The following is a 14,700-nucleotide window of genomic DNA, read 5'->3' on the forward strand; positions in this document are numbered from 1 at the left end:
TTTCCGAAAAGGCAAACGTCTGGCTATTCCTGCTACGAGGAAGGAGACAGCCATGAAAGCTGTTGCTGGTCTTCACCTTCCCGTGGTAGCCCACACACAGGAACAACAGCACTAGGGATAAGTGCTTTCCCAGAGATGTCATATCTCATGGTGCTCGTCCTCGGCAGACCCTGTTTCCGAAAAGGCAAACGTCTGGCTATTCATCCTACGAGGAAGGAGACAGCCCTGAAAGCTGTTGCTGGTCTTCACCTTCCCGTGGTAGCGCACACACAGGAACAACAGCACTAGGGATAAGTGCTTTCCCAGAGATGTCATATCTCATGGTGCTCGTCCTCGGCAGAGCCTGTTTCCGAAAAGGCAAACGTCTGGCTATTCCTGCTACGAGGAATGTGCAAGCCCTGAAAGCTGTTGCTGGTCTTCACCTTCCCGTGGTAGCCCACACACAGGAACAACAGCACTAGGGATAAGTGCTTTCCCAGAGATGTCATATCTCATGGTGCTCGTTCTCGGCAGAGCCTGTTTCCGAAAAGACATACGACCGGCTCCTTCTCCCACAAGGAATGTGCCAGCCCTGAAAGCGGTTGCTGGTCTTCACCTTCCCTTGGTAGCCACACACAGGAATAACAGCACTAGGGATCTGTGCTTTCCCAGAGATGTCATATCTCATGGTGCTCGTCCTCGGCAGAGCCTGTTTCCGAAAAGGCAAACGTCTGGCTATTCCTCCTACGAGGAAGGAGACAGCCCTGAAAGCTGTTGCTGGTCTTCACCTTCCCGTGGTAGCCCACACACAGGAACAACAGCACTAGGGATAAGTGCTTTCCCAGAGATGTCATATCTCATGGTGCTCGTTCACGACAGAGCCTGTTTCCGAAAAGACATACGACTGGCTCCTTCTCCCACAAGGAATGTGCCAGCCCTGAAAGCTGTTGCTGGTCCTGACCTTCCCATAGTAGCCCATACACAGGAACAACAGTACTGGGGATCTGTGCTTTCCCACAAATGTCATGTGTCATGGTGCTCGGTCTCGGCAGAGCCTGTTTCCGAAAAGGCAAACGTCTGGCTATTCCTCCTACGAGGAAGGAGACAGCCCTGTAAGCTGTTGCTGGTGTTTACCTTCCCTTGGTGACCTACTCACAGGCACAACAGCACTGGGGATCTGTGCTTTCCCAGAGATGTCATATCTCATGGTGCTCGTTCTCGGCAGAGCCTGTTTCCGAAAAGGCAAACGTCTGGCTATTCCTCCTACGAGGAAGGAGACAGCCCTGAAAGCTGTTGCTGGTCTTCACCTTCCCGTGGTAGCCCACACACAGGAACAACAGCACTAGGGATAAGTGCTTACCCAGAGATGTCATATCTCATGGTGCTCGTTCACGACAGAGCCTGATTCCGAAAAGGCAAACGACTGGCTCCAACTCCCACAATGAATGTGCCAGCCCTGAAAGCTGTTGCTGGTCTTCACCTTCCCTTGGCATCCTACTAACAGGAATAACAGCACTAGGGATCTGTGCTTTCCCAGAGATGTCATATCTCATGGTGCTCGTCCTCGGCAGAGCCTGTTTCCGAAAAGGCAAACGTCTGGCTATTCCTCCTACGAGGAAGGAGACAGCCCTGAAAGCTGTTGCTGGTCTTCACCTTCCCGTGGTAGCCCACACACAGGAACAACAGCACTAGGGATAAGTGCTTTCCCAGAGATGTCATATCTCATGGTGCTCGTTCACGACAGAGCCTGTTTCCGAAAAGACATACGACTGGCTCCTTCTCCCACAAGGAATGTGCCAGCCCTGAAAGCTGTTGCTGGTCCTGACCTTCCCATAGTAGCCCATACACAGGAACAACAGTACTGGGGATCTGTGCTTTCCCACAAATGTCATGTGTCATGGTGCTCGGTCTCGGCAGAGCCTGTTTCCGAAAAGGCAAACGTCTGGCTATTCCTCCTACGAGGAAGGAGACAGCCCTGAAAGCTGTTGCTGGTCTTCACCTTCCCGTGGTAGCCCACACACAGGAACAACAGCACTAGGGATAAGTGCTTTCCCAGAGATGTCATATCTCATGGTGCTCGTTCACGACAGAGCCTGTTTCCGAAAAGACATACGACTGGCTCCTTCTCCCACAAGGAATGTGCCAGCCCTGAAAGCTGTTGCTGGTCTTCACCTTCCCGTGGTAGCCCACACACAGGAACAACAGCACTAGGGATAAGTGCTTTCCCAGAGATGTCATATCTCATGGTGCTCGTTCACGACAGAGCCTGTTTCCGAAAAGGCAAACGTCTGGCTATTCCTCCTACGAGGAAGGAGACAGCCCTGAAAGCTGTTGCTGGTCTTCACCTTCCCGTGGTAGCCCACACACAGGAACAACAGCACTAGGGATAAGTGCTTTCCCAGAGATGTCATATCTCATGGTGCTCGTTCACGACAGAGCCTGTTTCCGAAAAGACATACAACTGGCTCCTTCTCCCACAAGGAATGTGCCAGCCCTGAAAGCTGTTGCTGGTCTTCACCTTCCCGTGGTAGCCCACACACAGGAACAACAGCACTAGGGATAAGTGCTTTCCCAGAGATGTCATATCTCATGGTGCTCGTTCACGACAGAGCCTGTTTCCGAAAAGACATACGACTGGCTCCTTCTCCCACAAGGAATGTGCCAGCCCTGAAAGCTGTTGCTGGTCCTGACCTTCCCATAGTAGCCCATACACAGGAACAACAGTACTGGGGATCTGTGCTTTCCCACAAATGTCATGTGTCATGGTGCTCGGTCTCGGCAGAGCCTGTTTCCGAAAAGGCAAACGTCTGGCTATTCCTCCTACGAGGAAGGAGACAGCCCTGAAAGCTGTTGCTGGTGTTTACCTTCCCTTGGTGACCTACTGACAGGCACAACAGCACTGGGGATCTGTGCTTTCCCAGAGATGTCATATCTCATGGTGCTCGTCCTCGGCAGAGCCTGTTTCCGAAAAGGCAAACGTCTGGCTATTCCTGCTACGAGGAAGGAGACAGCCATGAAAGCTGTTGCTGGTCTTCACCTTCCCGTGGTAGCCCACACACAGGAACAACAGCACTAGGGATAAGTGCTTTCCCAGAGATGTCATATCTCATGGTGCTCGTCCTCGGCAGACCCTGTTTCCGAAAAGGCAAACGTCTGGCTATTCATCCTACGAGGAAGGAGACAGCCCTGAAAGCTGTTGCTGGTCTTCACCTTCCCGTGGTAGCGCACACACAGGAACAACAGCACTAGGGATAAGTGCTTTCCCAGAGATGTCATATCTCATGGTGCTCGTCCTCGGCAGAGCCTGTTTCCGAAAAGGCAAACGTCTGGCTATTCCTGCTACGAGGAATGTGCAAGCCCTGAAAGCTGTTGCTGGTCTTCACCTTCCCGTGGTAGCCCACACACAGGAACAACAGCACTAGGGATAAGTGCTTTCCCAGAGATGTCATATCTCATGGTGCTCGTTCTCGGCAGAGCCTGTTTCCGAAAAGACATACGACCGGCTCCTTCTCCCACAAGGAATGTGCCAGCCCTGAAAGCGGTTGCTGGTCTTCACCTTCCCTTGGTAGCCACACACAGGAATAACAGCACTAGGGATCTGTGCTTTCCCAGAGATGTCATATCTCATGGTGCTCGTCCTCGGCAGAGCCTGTTTCCGAAAAGGCAAACGTCTGGCTATTCCTCCTACGAGGAAGGAGACAGCCCTGAAAGCTGTTGCTGGTCTTCACCTTCCCGTGGTAGCCCACACACAGGAACAACAGCACTAGGGATAAGTGCTTTCCCAGAGATGTCATATCTCATGGTGCTCGTTCACGACAGAGCCTGTTTCCGAAAAGACATACGACTGGCTCCTTCTCCCACAAGGAATGTGCCAGCCCTGAAAGCTGTTGCTGGTCCTGACCTTCCCATAGTAGCCCATACACAGGAACAACAGTACTGGGGATCTGTGCTTTCCCACAAATGTCATGTGTCATGGTGCTCGGTCTCGGCAGAGCCTGTTTCCGAAAAGGCAAACGTCTGGCTATTCCTCCTACGAGGAAGGAGACAGCCCTGTAAGCTGTTGCTGGTGTTTACCTTCCCTTGGTGACCTACTCACAGGCACAACAGCACTGGGGATCTGTGCTTTCCCAGAGATGTCATATCTCATGGTGCTCGTTCTCGGCAGAGCCTGTTTCCGAAAAGGCAAACGTCTGGCTATTCCTCCTACGAGGAAGGAGACAGCCCTGAAAGCTGTTGCTGGTCTTCACCTTCCCGTGGTAGCCCACACACAGGAACAACAGCACTAGGGATAAGTGCTTACCCAGAGATGTCATATCTCATGGTGCTCGTTCACGACAGAGCCTGATTCCGAAAAGGCAAACGACTGGCTCCAACTCCCACAATGAATGTGCCAGCCCTGAAAGCTGTTGCTGGTCTTCACCTTCCCTTGGCATCCTACTAACAGGAATAACAGCACTAGGGATCTGTGCTTTCCCAGAGATGTCATATCTCATGGTGCTCGTCCTCGGCAGAGCCTGTTTCCGAAAAGGCAAACGTCTGGCTATTCCTCCTACGAGGAAGGAGACAGCCCTGAAAGCTGTTGCTGGTCTTCACCTTCCCGTGGTAGCCCACACACAGGAACAACAGCACTAGGGATAAGTGCTTTCCCAGAGATGTCATATCTCATGGTGCTCGTTCACGACAGAGCCTGTTTCCGAAAAGACATACGACTGGCTCCTTCTCCCACAAGGAATGTGCCAGCCCTGAAAGCTGTTGCTGGTCCTGACCTTCCCATAGTAGCCCATACACAGGAACAACAGTACTGGGGATCTGTGCTTTCCCACAAATGTCATGTGTCATGGTGCTCGGTCTCGGCAGAGCCTGTTTCCGAAAAGGCAAACGTCTGGCTATTCCTCCTACGAGGAAGGAGACAGCCCTGTAAGCTGTTGCTGGTGTTTACCTTCCCTTGGTGACCTACTCACAGGCACAACAGCACTGGGGATCTGTGCTTTCCCAGAGATGTCATATCTCATGGTGCTCGTTCTCGGCAGAGCCTGTTTCCGAAAAGACATACGACCGGCTCCTTCTCCCACAAGGAATGTGCCAGCCCTGAAAGCGGTTGCTGGTCTTCACCTTCCCGTGGTAGCCCACACACAGGAATAACAGCACTAGGGATCTGTGCTTTCCCAGAGATGTCATATCTCATGGTGCTCGTCCTCGGCAGAGCCTGTTTCCGAAAAGACATACGACTGGCTATTCCTCCTACGAGTAAGGAGACAGCCCTGAAAGCTGTTGCTGGTGTTTACCTTCCCTTGGTGACCTACTCACAGGCACAACAGCACTGGGGATCTGTGCTTTCCCAGAGATGTCATATCTCATGGTGCTCGTTCTCGGCAGAGCCTGTTTCCGAAAAGACATACGACCGGCTCCTTCTCCCACAAGGAATGTGCCAGCCCTGAAAGCGGTTGCTGGTCTTCACCTTCCCTTGGTAGCCCACACACAGGAATAACAGCACTAGGGATCTGTGCTTTCCCAGAGATGTCATATCTCATGGTGCTCGTCCTCGGCAGAGCCTGTTTCCGATAAGGCAAACGTCTGGCTATTCCTCCTACGAGGAAGGAGACAGCCCTGAAATCTGTTGCTGGTCTTCACCTTCCCGTGGTAGCCCACACACAGGAACAACAGCACTAGGGATAAGTGCTTTCCCAGAGATGTCATATCTCATGGTGCTCGTTCACGACAGAGCCTGTTTCCGAAAAGACATACGACTGGCTCCTTCTCCCACAAGGAATGTGCCAGCCCTGAAAGCTGTTGCTGGTCCTGACCTTCCCATAGTAGCCCATACACAGGAACAACAGTACTGGGGATCTGTGCTTTCCCACAAATGTCATGTGTCATGGTGCTCGGTCTCGGCAGAGCCTGTTTCCGAAAAGGCAAACGTCTGGCTATTCCTCCTACGAGGAAGGAGACAGCCCTGTAAGCTGTTGCTGGTCTTCACCTTCCCTTGGTGACCTACTCACAGGCACAACAGCACTGGGGATCTGTGCTTTCCCAGAGATGTCATATCTCATGGTGCTCGGTCTCGGCAGAGCCTGTTTCCGAAAAGGCAAACGTCTGGCTATTCCTCCTACGAGGAAGGAGACAGCCCTGTAAGCTGTTGCTGGTGTTTACCTTCCCTTGGTGACCTACTCACAGGCACAACAGCACTGGGGATCTGTGCTTTCCCAGAGATGTCATATCTCATGGTGCTCGTTCTCGGCAGAGCCTGTTTCCGAAAAGGCAAACGTCTGGCTATTCCTCCTACGAGGAAGGAGACAGCCCTGAAAGCTGTTGCTGGTCTTCACCTTCCCGTGGTAGCCCACACACAGGAACAACAGCACTAGGGATAAGTGCTTTCCCAGAGATGTCATATCTCATGGTGCTCGTTCACGACAGAGCCTGTTTCCGAAAAGACATACGACTGGCTCCTTCTCCCACAAGGAATGTGCCAGCCCTGAAAGCTGTTGCTGGTCCTGACCTTCCCATAGTAGCCCATACACAGGAACAACAGTACTGGGGATCTGTGCTTTCCCACAAATGTCATGTGTCATGGTGCTCGGTCTCGGCAGAGCCTGTTTCCGAAAAGGCAAACGTCTGGCTATTCCTCCTACGAGGAAGGAGACAGCCCTGAAAGCTGTTGCTGGTCTTCACCTTCCCTTGGTGACCTACTGACAGGCACAACAGCACTGGGGATCTGTGCTTTCCCAGAGATGTCATATCTCATGGTGCTCGTCCTCGGCAGAGCCTGTTTCCGAAAAGGCAAACGTCTGGCTATTCCTGCTACGAGGAAGGAGACAGCCCTGAAAGCTGTTGCTGGTCTTCACCTTCCCGTGGTAGCCCACACACAGGAACAACAGCACTAGGGATAAGTGCTTTCCCAGAGATGTCATATCTCATGGTGCTCGTCCTCGGCAGAGCCTGTTTCCGAAAAGGCAAACGTCTGGCTATTCCTGCTACGAGGAATGTGCAAGCCCTGAAAGCTGTTGCTGGTCTTCACCTTCCCGTGGTAGCCCACACACAGGAACAACAGCACTAGGGATAAGTGCTTTCCCAGAGATGTCATATCTCATGGTGCTCGTTCTCGGCAGAGCCTGTTTCCGAAAAGACATACGACCGGCTCCTTCTCCCACAAGGAATGTGCCAGCCCTGAAAGCGGTTGCTGGTCTTCACCTTCCCTTGGTAGCCACACACAGGAATAACAGCACTAGGGATCTGTGCTTTCCCAGAGATGTCATATCTCATGGTGCTCGTCCTCGGCAGAGCCTGTTTCCGAAAAGGCAAACGTCTGGCTATTCCTCCTACGAGGAAGGAGACAGCCCTGAAAGCTGTTGCTGGTCTTCACCTTCCCGTGGTAGCCCACACACAGGAACAACAGCACTAGGGATAAGTGCTTTCCCAGAGATGTCATATCTCATGGTGCTCGTTCACGACAGAGCCTGTTTCCGAAAAGACATACGACTGGCTCCTTCTCCCACAAGGAATGTGCCAGCCCTGAAAGCTGTTGCTGGTCCTGACCTTCCCATAGTAGCCCATACACAGGAACAACAGTACTGGGGATCTGTGCTTTCCCACAAATGTCATGTGTCATGGTGCTCGGTCTCGGCAGAGCCTGTTTCCGAAAAGGCAAACGTCTGGCTATTCCTCCTACGAGGAAGGAGACAGCCCTGAAAGCTGTTGCTGGTCTTCACCTTCCCTTGGTGACCTACTGACAGGCACAACAGCACTGGGGATCTGTGCTTTCCCAGAGATGTCATATCTCATGGTGCTCGTCCTCGGCAGAGCCTGTTTCCGAAAAGGCAAACGTCTGGCTATTCCTGCTACGAGGAAGGAGACAGCCCTGAAAGCTGTTGCTGGTCTTCACCTTCCCGTGGTAGCCCACACACAGGAACAACAGCACTAGGGATAAGTGCTTTCCCAGAGATGTCATATCTCATGGTGCTCGTCCTCGGCAGAGCCTGTTTCCGAAAAGGCAAACGTCTGGCTATTCCTGCTACGAGGAATGTGCAAGCCCTGAAAGCTGTTGCTGGTCTTCACCTTCCCGTGGTAGCCCACACACAGGAACAACAGCACTAGGGATAAGTGCTTTCCCAGAGATGTCATATCTCATGGTGCTCGTTCTCGGCAGAGCCTGTTTCCGAAAAGACATACGACCGGCTCCTTCTCCCACAAGGAATGTGCCAGCCCTGAAAGCGGTTGCTGGTCTTCACCTTCCCTTGGTAGCCACACACAGGAATAACAGCACTAGGGATCTGTGCTTTCCCAGAGATGTCATATCTCATGGTGCTCGTCCTCGGCAGAGCCTGTTTCCGAAAAGGCAAACGTCTGGCTATTCCTCCTACGAGGAAGGAGACAGCCCTGAAAGCTGTTGCTGGTCTTCACCTTCCCGTGGTAGCCCACACACAGGAACAACAGCACTAGGGATAAGTGCTTTCCCAGAGATGTCATATCTCATGGTGCTCGTTCACGACAGAGCCTGTTTCCGAAAAGACATACGACTGGCTCCTTCTCCCACAAGGAATGTGCCAGCCCTGAAAGCTGTTGCTGGTCCTGACCTTCCCATAGTAGCCCATACACAGGAACAACAGTACTGGGGATCTGTGCTTTCCCACAAATGTCATGTGTCATGGTGCTCGGTCTCGGCAGAGCCTGTTTCCGAAAAGGCAAACGTCTGGCTATTCCTCCTACGAGGAAGGAGACAGCCCTGTAAGCTGTTGCTGGTGTTTACCTTCCCTTGGTGACCTACTCACAGGCACAACAGCACTGGGGATCTGTGCTTTCCCAGAGATGTCATATCTCATGGTGCTCGTTCTCGGCAGAGCCTGTTTCCGAAAAGGCAAACGTCTGGCTATTCCTCCTACGAGGAAGGAGACAGCCCTGAAAGCTGTTGCTGGTCTTCACCTTCCCGTGGTAGCCCACACACAGGAACAACAGCACTAGGGATAAGTGCTTTCCCAGAGATGTCATATCTCATGGTGCTCGTTCACGACAGAGCCTGTTTCCGAAAAGACATACGACTGGCTCCTTCTCCCACAAGGAATGTGCCAGCCCTGAAAGCTGTTGCTGGTCCTGACCTTCCCATAGTAGCCCATACACAGGAACAACAGTACTGGGGATCTGTGCTTTCCCACAAATGTCATGTGTCATGGTGCTCGGTCTCGGCAGAGCCTGTTTCCGAAAAGGCAAACGTCTGGCTATTCCTCCTACGAGGAAGGAGACAGCCCTGAAAGCTGTTGCTGGTGTTTACCTTCCCTTGGTGACCTACTCACAGGCACAACAGCACTGGGGATCTGTGCTTTCCCAGAGATGTCATATCTCATGGTGCTCGTCCTCGGCAGAGCCTGTTTCCGAAAAGGCAAACGTCTGGCTATTCCTGCTACGAGGAAGGAGACAGCCATGAAAGCTGTTGCTGGTCTTCACCTTCCCGTGGTAGCGCACACACAGGAACAACAGCACTAGGGATAAGTGCTTTCCCAGAGATGTCATATCTCATGGTGCTCGTTCTCGGCAGACCCTGTTTCCGAAAAGGCAAACGTCTGGCTATTCATCCTACGAGGAAGGAGACAGCCCTGAAAGCTGTTGCTGGTCTTCACCTTCCCGTGGTAGCCCACACACAGGAACAACAGCACTAGGGATAAGTGCTTTCCCAGAGATGTCATATCTCATGGTGCTCGTTCACGACAGAGCCTGTTTCCGAAAAGACATACGACTGGCTCCTTCTCCCACAAGGAATGTGCCAGCCCTGAAAGCTGTTGCTGGTCCTGACCTTCCCATAGTAGCCCATACACAGGAACAACAGTACTGGGGATCTGTGCTTTCCCACAAATGTCATGTGTCATGGTGCTCGGTCTCGGCAGAGCCTGTTTCCGAAAAGGCAAACGTCTGGCTATTCCTCCTACGAGGAAGGAGACAGCCCTGAAAGCTGTTGCTGGTGTTTACCTTCCCTTGGTGACCTACTGACAGGCACAACAGCACTGGGGATCTGTGCTTTCCCAGAGATGTCATATCTCATGGTGCTCGTCCTCGGCAGAGCCTGTTTCCGAAAAGGCAAACGTCTGGCTATTCCTGCTACGAGGAAGGAGACAGCCATGAAAGCTGTTGCTGGTCTTCACCTTCCCGTGGTAGCCCACACACAGGAACAACAGCACTAGGGATAAGTGCTTTCCCAGAGATGTCATATCTCATGGTGCTCGTCCTCGGCAGACCCTGTTTCCGAAAAGGCAAACGTCTGGCTATTCATCCTACGAGGAAGGAGACAGCCCTGAAAGCTGTTGCTGGTCTTCACCTTCCCGTGGTAGCGCACACACAGGAACAACAGCACTAGGGATAAGTGCTTTCCCAGAGATGTCATATCTCATGGTGCTCGTCCTCGGCAGAGCCTGTTTCCGAAAAGGCAAACGTCTGGCTATTCCTGCTACGAGGAATGTGCAAGCCCTGAAAGCTGTTGCTGGTCTTCACCTTCCCGTGGTAGCCCACACACAGGAACAACAGCACTAGGGATAAGTGCTTTCCCAGAGATGTCATATCTCATGGTGCTCGTTCTCGGCAGAGCCTGTTTCCGAAAAGACATACGACCGGCTCCTTCTCCCACAAGGAATGTGCCAGCCCTGAAAGCGGTTGCTGGTCTTCACCTTCCCTTGGTAGCCACACACAGGAATAACAGCACTAGGGATCTGTGCTTTCCCAGAGATGTCATATCTCATGGTGCTCGTCCTCGGCAGAGCCTGTTTCCGAAAAGGCAAACGTCTGGCTATTCCTCCTACGAGGAAGGAGACAGCCCTGAAAGCTGTTGCTGGTCTTCACCTTCCCGTGGTAGCCCACACACAGGAACAACAGCACTAGGGATAAGTGCTTTCCCAGAGATGTCATATCTCATGGTGCTCGTTCACGACAGAGCCTGTTTCCGAAAAGACATACGACTGGCTCCTTCTCCCACAAGGAATGTGCCAGCCCTGAAAACTGTTGCTGGTCCTGACCTTCCCATAGTAGCCCATACACAGGAACAACAGTACTGGGGATCTGTGCTTTCCCACAAATGTCATGTGTCATGGTGCTCGGTCTCGGCAGAGCCTGTTTCCGAAAAGGCAAACGTCTGGCTATTCCTCCTACGAGGAAGGAGACAGCCCTGTAAGCTGTTGCTGGTGTTTACCTTCCCTTGGTGACCTACTCACAGGCACAACAGCACTGGGGATCTGTGCTTTCCCAGAGATGTCATATCTCATGGTGCTCGTTCTCGGCAGAGCCTGTTTCCGAAAAGGCAAACGTCTGGCTATTCCTCCTACGAGGAAGGAGACAGCCCTGAAAGCTGTTGCTGGTCTTCACCTTCCCGTGGTAGCCCACACACAGGAACAACAGCACTAGGGATAAGTGCTTTCCCAGAGATGTCATATCTCATGGTGCTCGTTCACGACAGAGCCTGTTTCCGAAAAGACATACGACTGGCTCCTTCTCCCACAAGGAATGTGCCAGCCCTGAAAGCTGTTGCTGGTCTTCACCTTCCCGTGGTAGCCCACACACAGGAACAACAGCACTAGGGATAAGTGCTTTCCCAGAGATGTCATATCTCATGGTGCTCGTTCACGACAGAGCCTGTTTCCGAAAAGGCAAACGTCTGGCTATTCCTCCTACGAGGAAGGAGACAGCCCTGAAAGCTGTTGCTGGTCTTCACCTTCCCGTGGTAGCCCACACACAGGAACAACAGCACTAGGGATAAGTGCTTTCCCAGAGATGTCATATCTCATGGTGCTCGTTCACGACAGAGCCTGTTTCCGAAAAGACATACGACTGGCTCCTTCTCCCACAAGGAATGTGCCAGCCCTGAAAGCTGTTGCTGGTCTTCACCTTCCCGTGGTAGCCCACACACAGGAACAACAGCACTAGGGATAAGTGCTTTCCCAGAGATGTCATATCTCATGGTGCTCGTTCACGACAGAGCCTGTTTCCGAAAAGACATACGACTGGCTCCTTCTCCCACAAGGAATGTGCCAGCCCTGAAAGCTGTTGCTGGTCCTGACCTTCCCATAGTAGCCCATACACAGGAACAACAGTACTGGGGATCTGTGCTTTCCCACAAATGTCATGTGTCATGGTGCTCGGTCTCGGCAGAGCCTGTTTCCGAAAAGGCAAACGTCTGGCTATTCCTCCTACGAGGAAGGAGACAGCCCTGAAAGCTGTTGCTGGTGTTTACCTTCCCTTGGTGACCTACTGACAGGCACAACAGCACTGGGGATCTGTGCTTTCCCAGAGATGTCATATCTCATGGTGCTCGTCCTCGGCAGAGCCTGTTTCCGAAAAGGCAAACGTCTGGCTATTCCTGCTACGAGGAAGGAGACAGCCATGAAAGCTGTTGCTGGTCTTCACCTTCCCGTGGTAGCCCACACACAGGAACAACAGCACTAGGGATAAGTGCTTTCCCAGAGATGTCATATCTCATGGTGCTCGTCCTCGGCAGACCCTGTTTCCGAAAAGGCAAACGTCTGGCTATTCATCCTACGAGGAAGGAGACAGCCCTGAAAGCTGTTGCTGGTCTTCACCTTCCCGTGGTAGCGCACACACAGGAACAACAGCACTAGGGATAAGTGCTTTCCCAGAGATGTCATATCTCATGGTGCTCGTCCTCGGCAGAGCCTGTTTCCGAAAAGGCAAACGTCTGGCTATTCCTGCTACGAGGAATGTGCAAGCCCTGAAAGCTGTTGCTGGTCTTCACCTTCCCGTGGTAGCCCACACACAGGAACAACAGCACTAGGGATAAGTGCTTTCCCAGAGATGTCATATCTCATGGTGCTCGTTCTCGGCAGAGCCTGTTTCCGAAAAGACATACGACCGGCTCCTTCTCCCACAAGGAATGTGCCAGCCCTGAAAGCGGTTGCTGGTCTTCACCTTCCCTTGGTAGCCACACACAGGAATAACAGCACTAGGGATCTGTGCTTTCCCAGAGATGTCATATCTCATGGTGCTCGTCCTCGGCAGAGCCTGTTTCCGAAAAGGCAAACGTCTGGCTATTCCTCCTACGAGGAAGGAGACAGCCCTGAAAGCTGTTGCTGGTCTTCACCTTCCCGTGGTAGCCCACACACAGGAACAACAGCACTAGGGATAAGTGCTTTCCCAGAGATGTCATATCTCATGGTGCTCGTTCACGACAGAGCCTGTTTCCGAAAAGACATACGACTGGCTCCTTCTCCCACAAGGAATGTGCCAGCCCTGAAAGCTGTTGCTGGTCCTGACCTTCCCATAGTAGCCCATACACAGGAACAACAGTACTGGGGATCTGTGCTTTCCCACAAATGTCATGTGTCATGGTGCTCGGTCTCGGCAGAGCCTGTTTCCGAAAAGGCAAACGTCTGGCTATTCCTCCTACGAGGAAGGAGACAGCCCTGTAAGCTGTTGCTGGTGTTTACCTTCCCTTGGTGACCTACTCACAGGCACAACAGCACTGGGGATCTGTGCTTTCCCAGAGATGTCATATCTCATGGTGCTCGTTCTCGGCAGAGCCTGTTTCCGAAAAGACATACGACCGGCTCCTTCTCCCACAAGGAATGTGCCAGCCCTGAAAGCGGTTGCTGGTCTTCACCTTCCCTTGGTAGCCCACACACAGGAATAACAGCACTAGGGATCTGTGCTTTCCCAGAGATGTCATATCTCATGGTGCTCGTCCTCGGCAGAGCCTGTTTCCGAAAAGACATACGACTGGCTATTCCTCCTACGAGGAAGGAGACAGCCCTGAAAGCTGTTGCTGGTCTTCACCTTCCCGTGGTAGCCCACACACAGGAACAACAGCACTAGGGATAAGTGCTTTCCCAGAGATGTCATATCTCATGGTGCTCGTTCACGACAGAGCCTGTTTCCGAAAAGACATACGACTGGCTCCTTCTCCCACAAGGAATGTGCCAGCCCTGAAAGCTGTTGCTGGTCCTGACCTTCCCATAGTAGCCCATACTCAGGAACAACAGTACTGGGGATCTGTGCTTTCCCACAAATGTCATGTGTCATGGTGCTCGGTCTCGGCAGAGCCTGTTTCCGAAAAGGCAAACGTCTGGCTATTCCTCCTACGAGGAAGGAGACAGCCCTGTAAGCTGTTGCTGGTGTTTACCTTCCCTTGGTGACCTACTCACAGGCACAACAGCACTGGGGATCTGTGCTTTCCCAGAGATGTCATATCTCATGGTGCTCGTTCTCGGCAGAGCCTGTTTCCGAAAAGGCAAACGTCTGGCTATTCCTCCTACGAGGAAGGAGACAGCCCTGAAAGCTGTTGCTGGTCTTCACCTTCCCGTGGTAGCCCACACACAGGAACAACAGCACTAGGGATAAGTGCTTTCCCAGAGATGTCATATCTCATGGTGCTCGTTCACGACAGAGCCTGATTCCGAAAAGGCAAACGACTGGCTCCAACTCCCACAATGAATGTGCCAGCCCTGAATGTTGCTGGTCTTCACCTTCCCTTGGCATCCTACTAACAGGAATAACAGCACTAGGGATCTGTGCTTTCCCAGAGATGTCATATCTCATGGTGCTCGTCCTCGGCAGAGCCTGTTTCCGAAAAGGCAAACGTCTGGCTAGTCCTCCTACGAGGAAGGAGACAGCCCTGAAAGCTGTTGCTGGTCTTCACCTTCCCGTGGTAGCCCACACACAGGAACAACAGCACTAGGGATAAGTGCTTTCCCAGAGATGTCATATCTCATGGTGCTCGTTCACGACAGAGCCTGTTTC

Source organism: Buteo buteo, chromosome 18 (assembly GCF_964188355.1).
Source record: "Buteo buteo chromosome 18, bButBut1.hap1.1, whole genome shotgun sequence".
In the NCBI taxonomy this organism is placed as follows: Eukaryota; Metazoa; Chordata; class Aves; order Accipitriformes; family Accipitridae; genus Buteo; species Buteo buteo.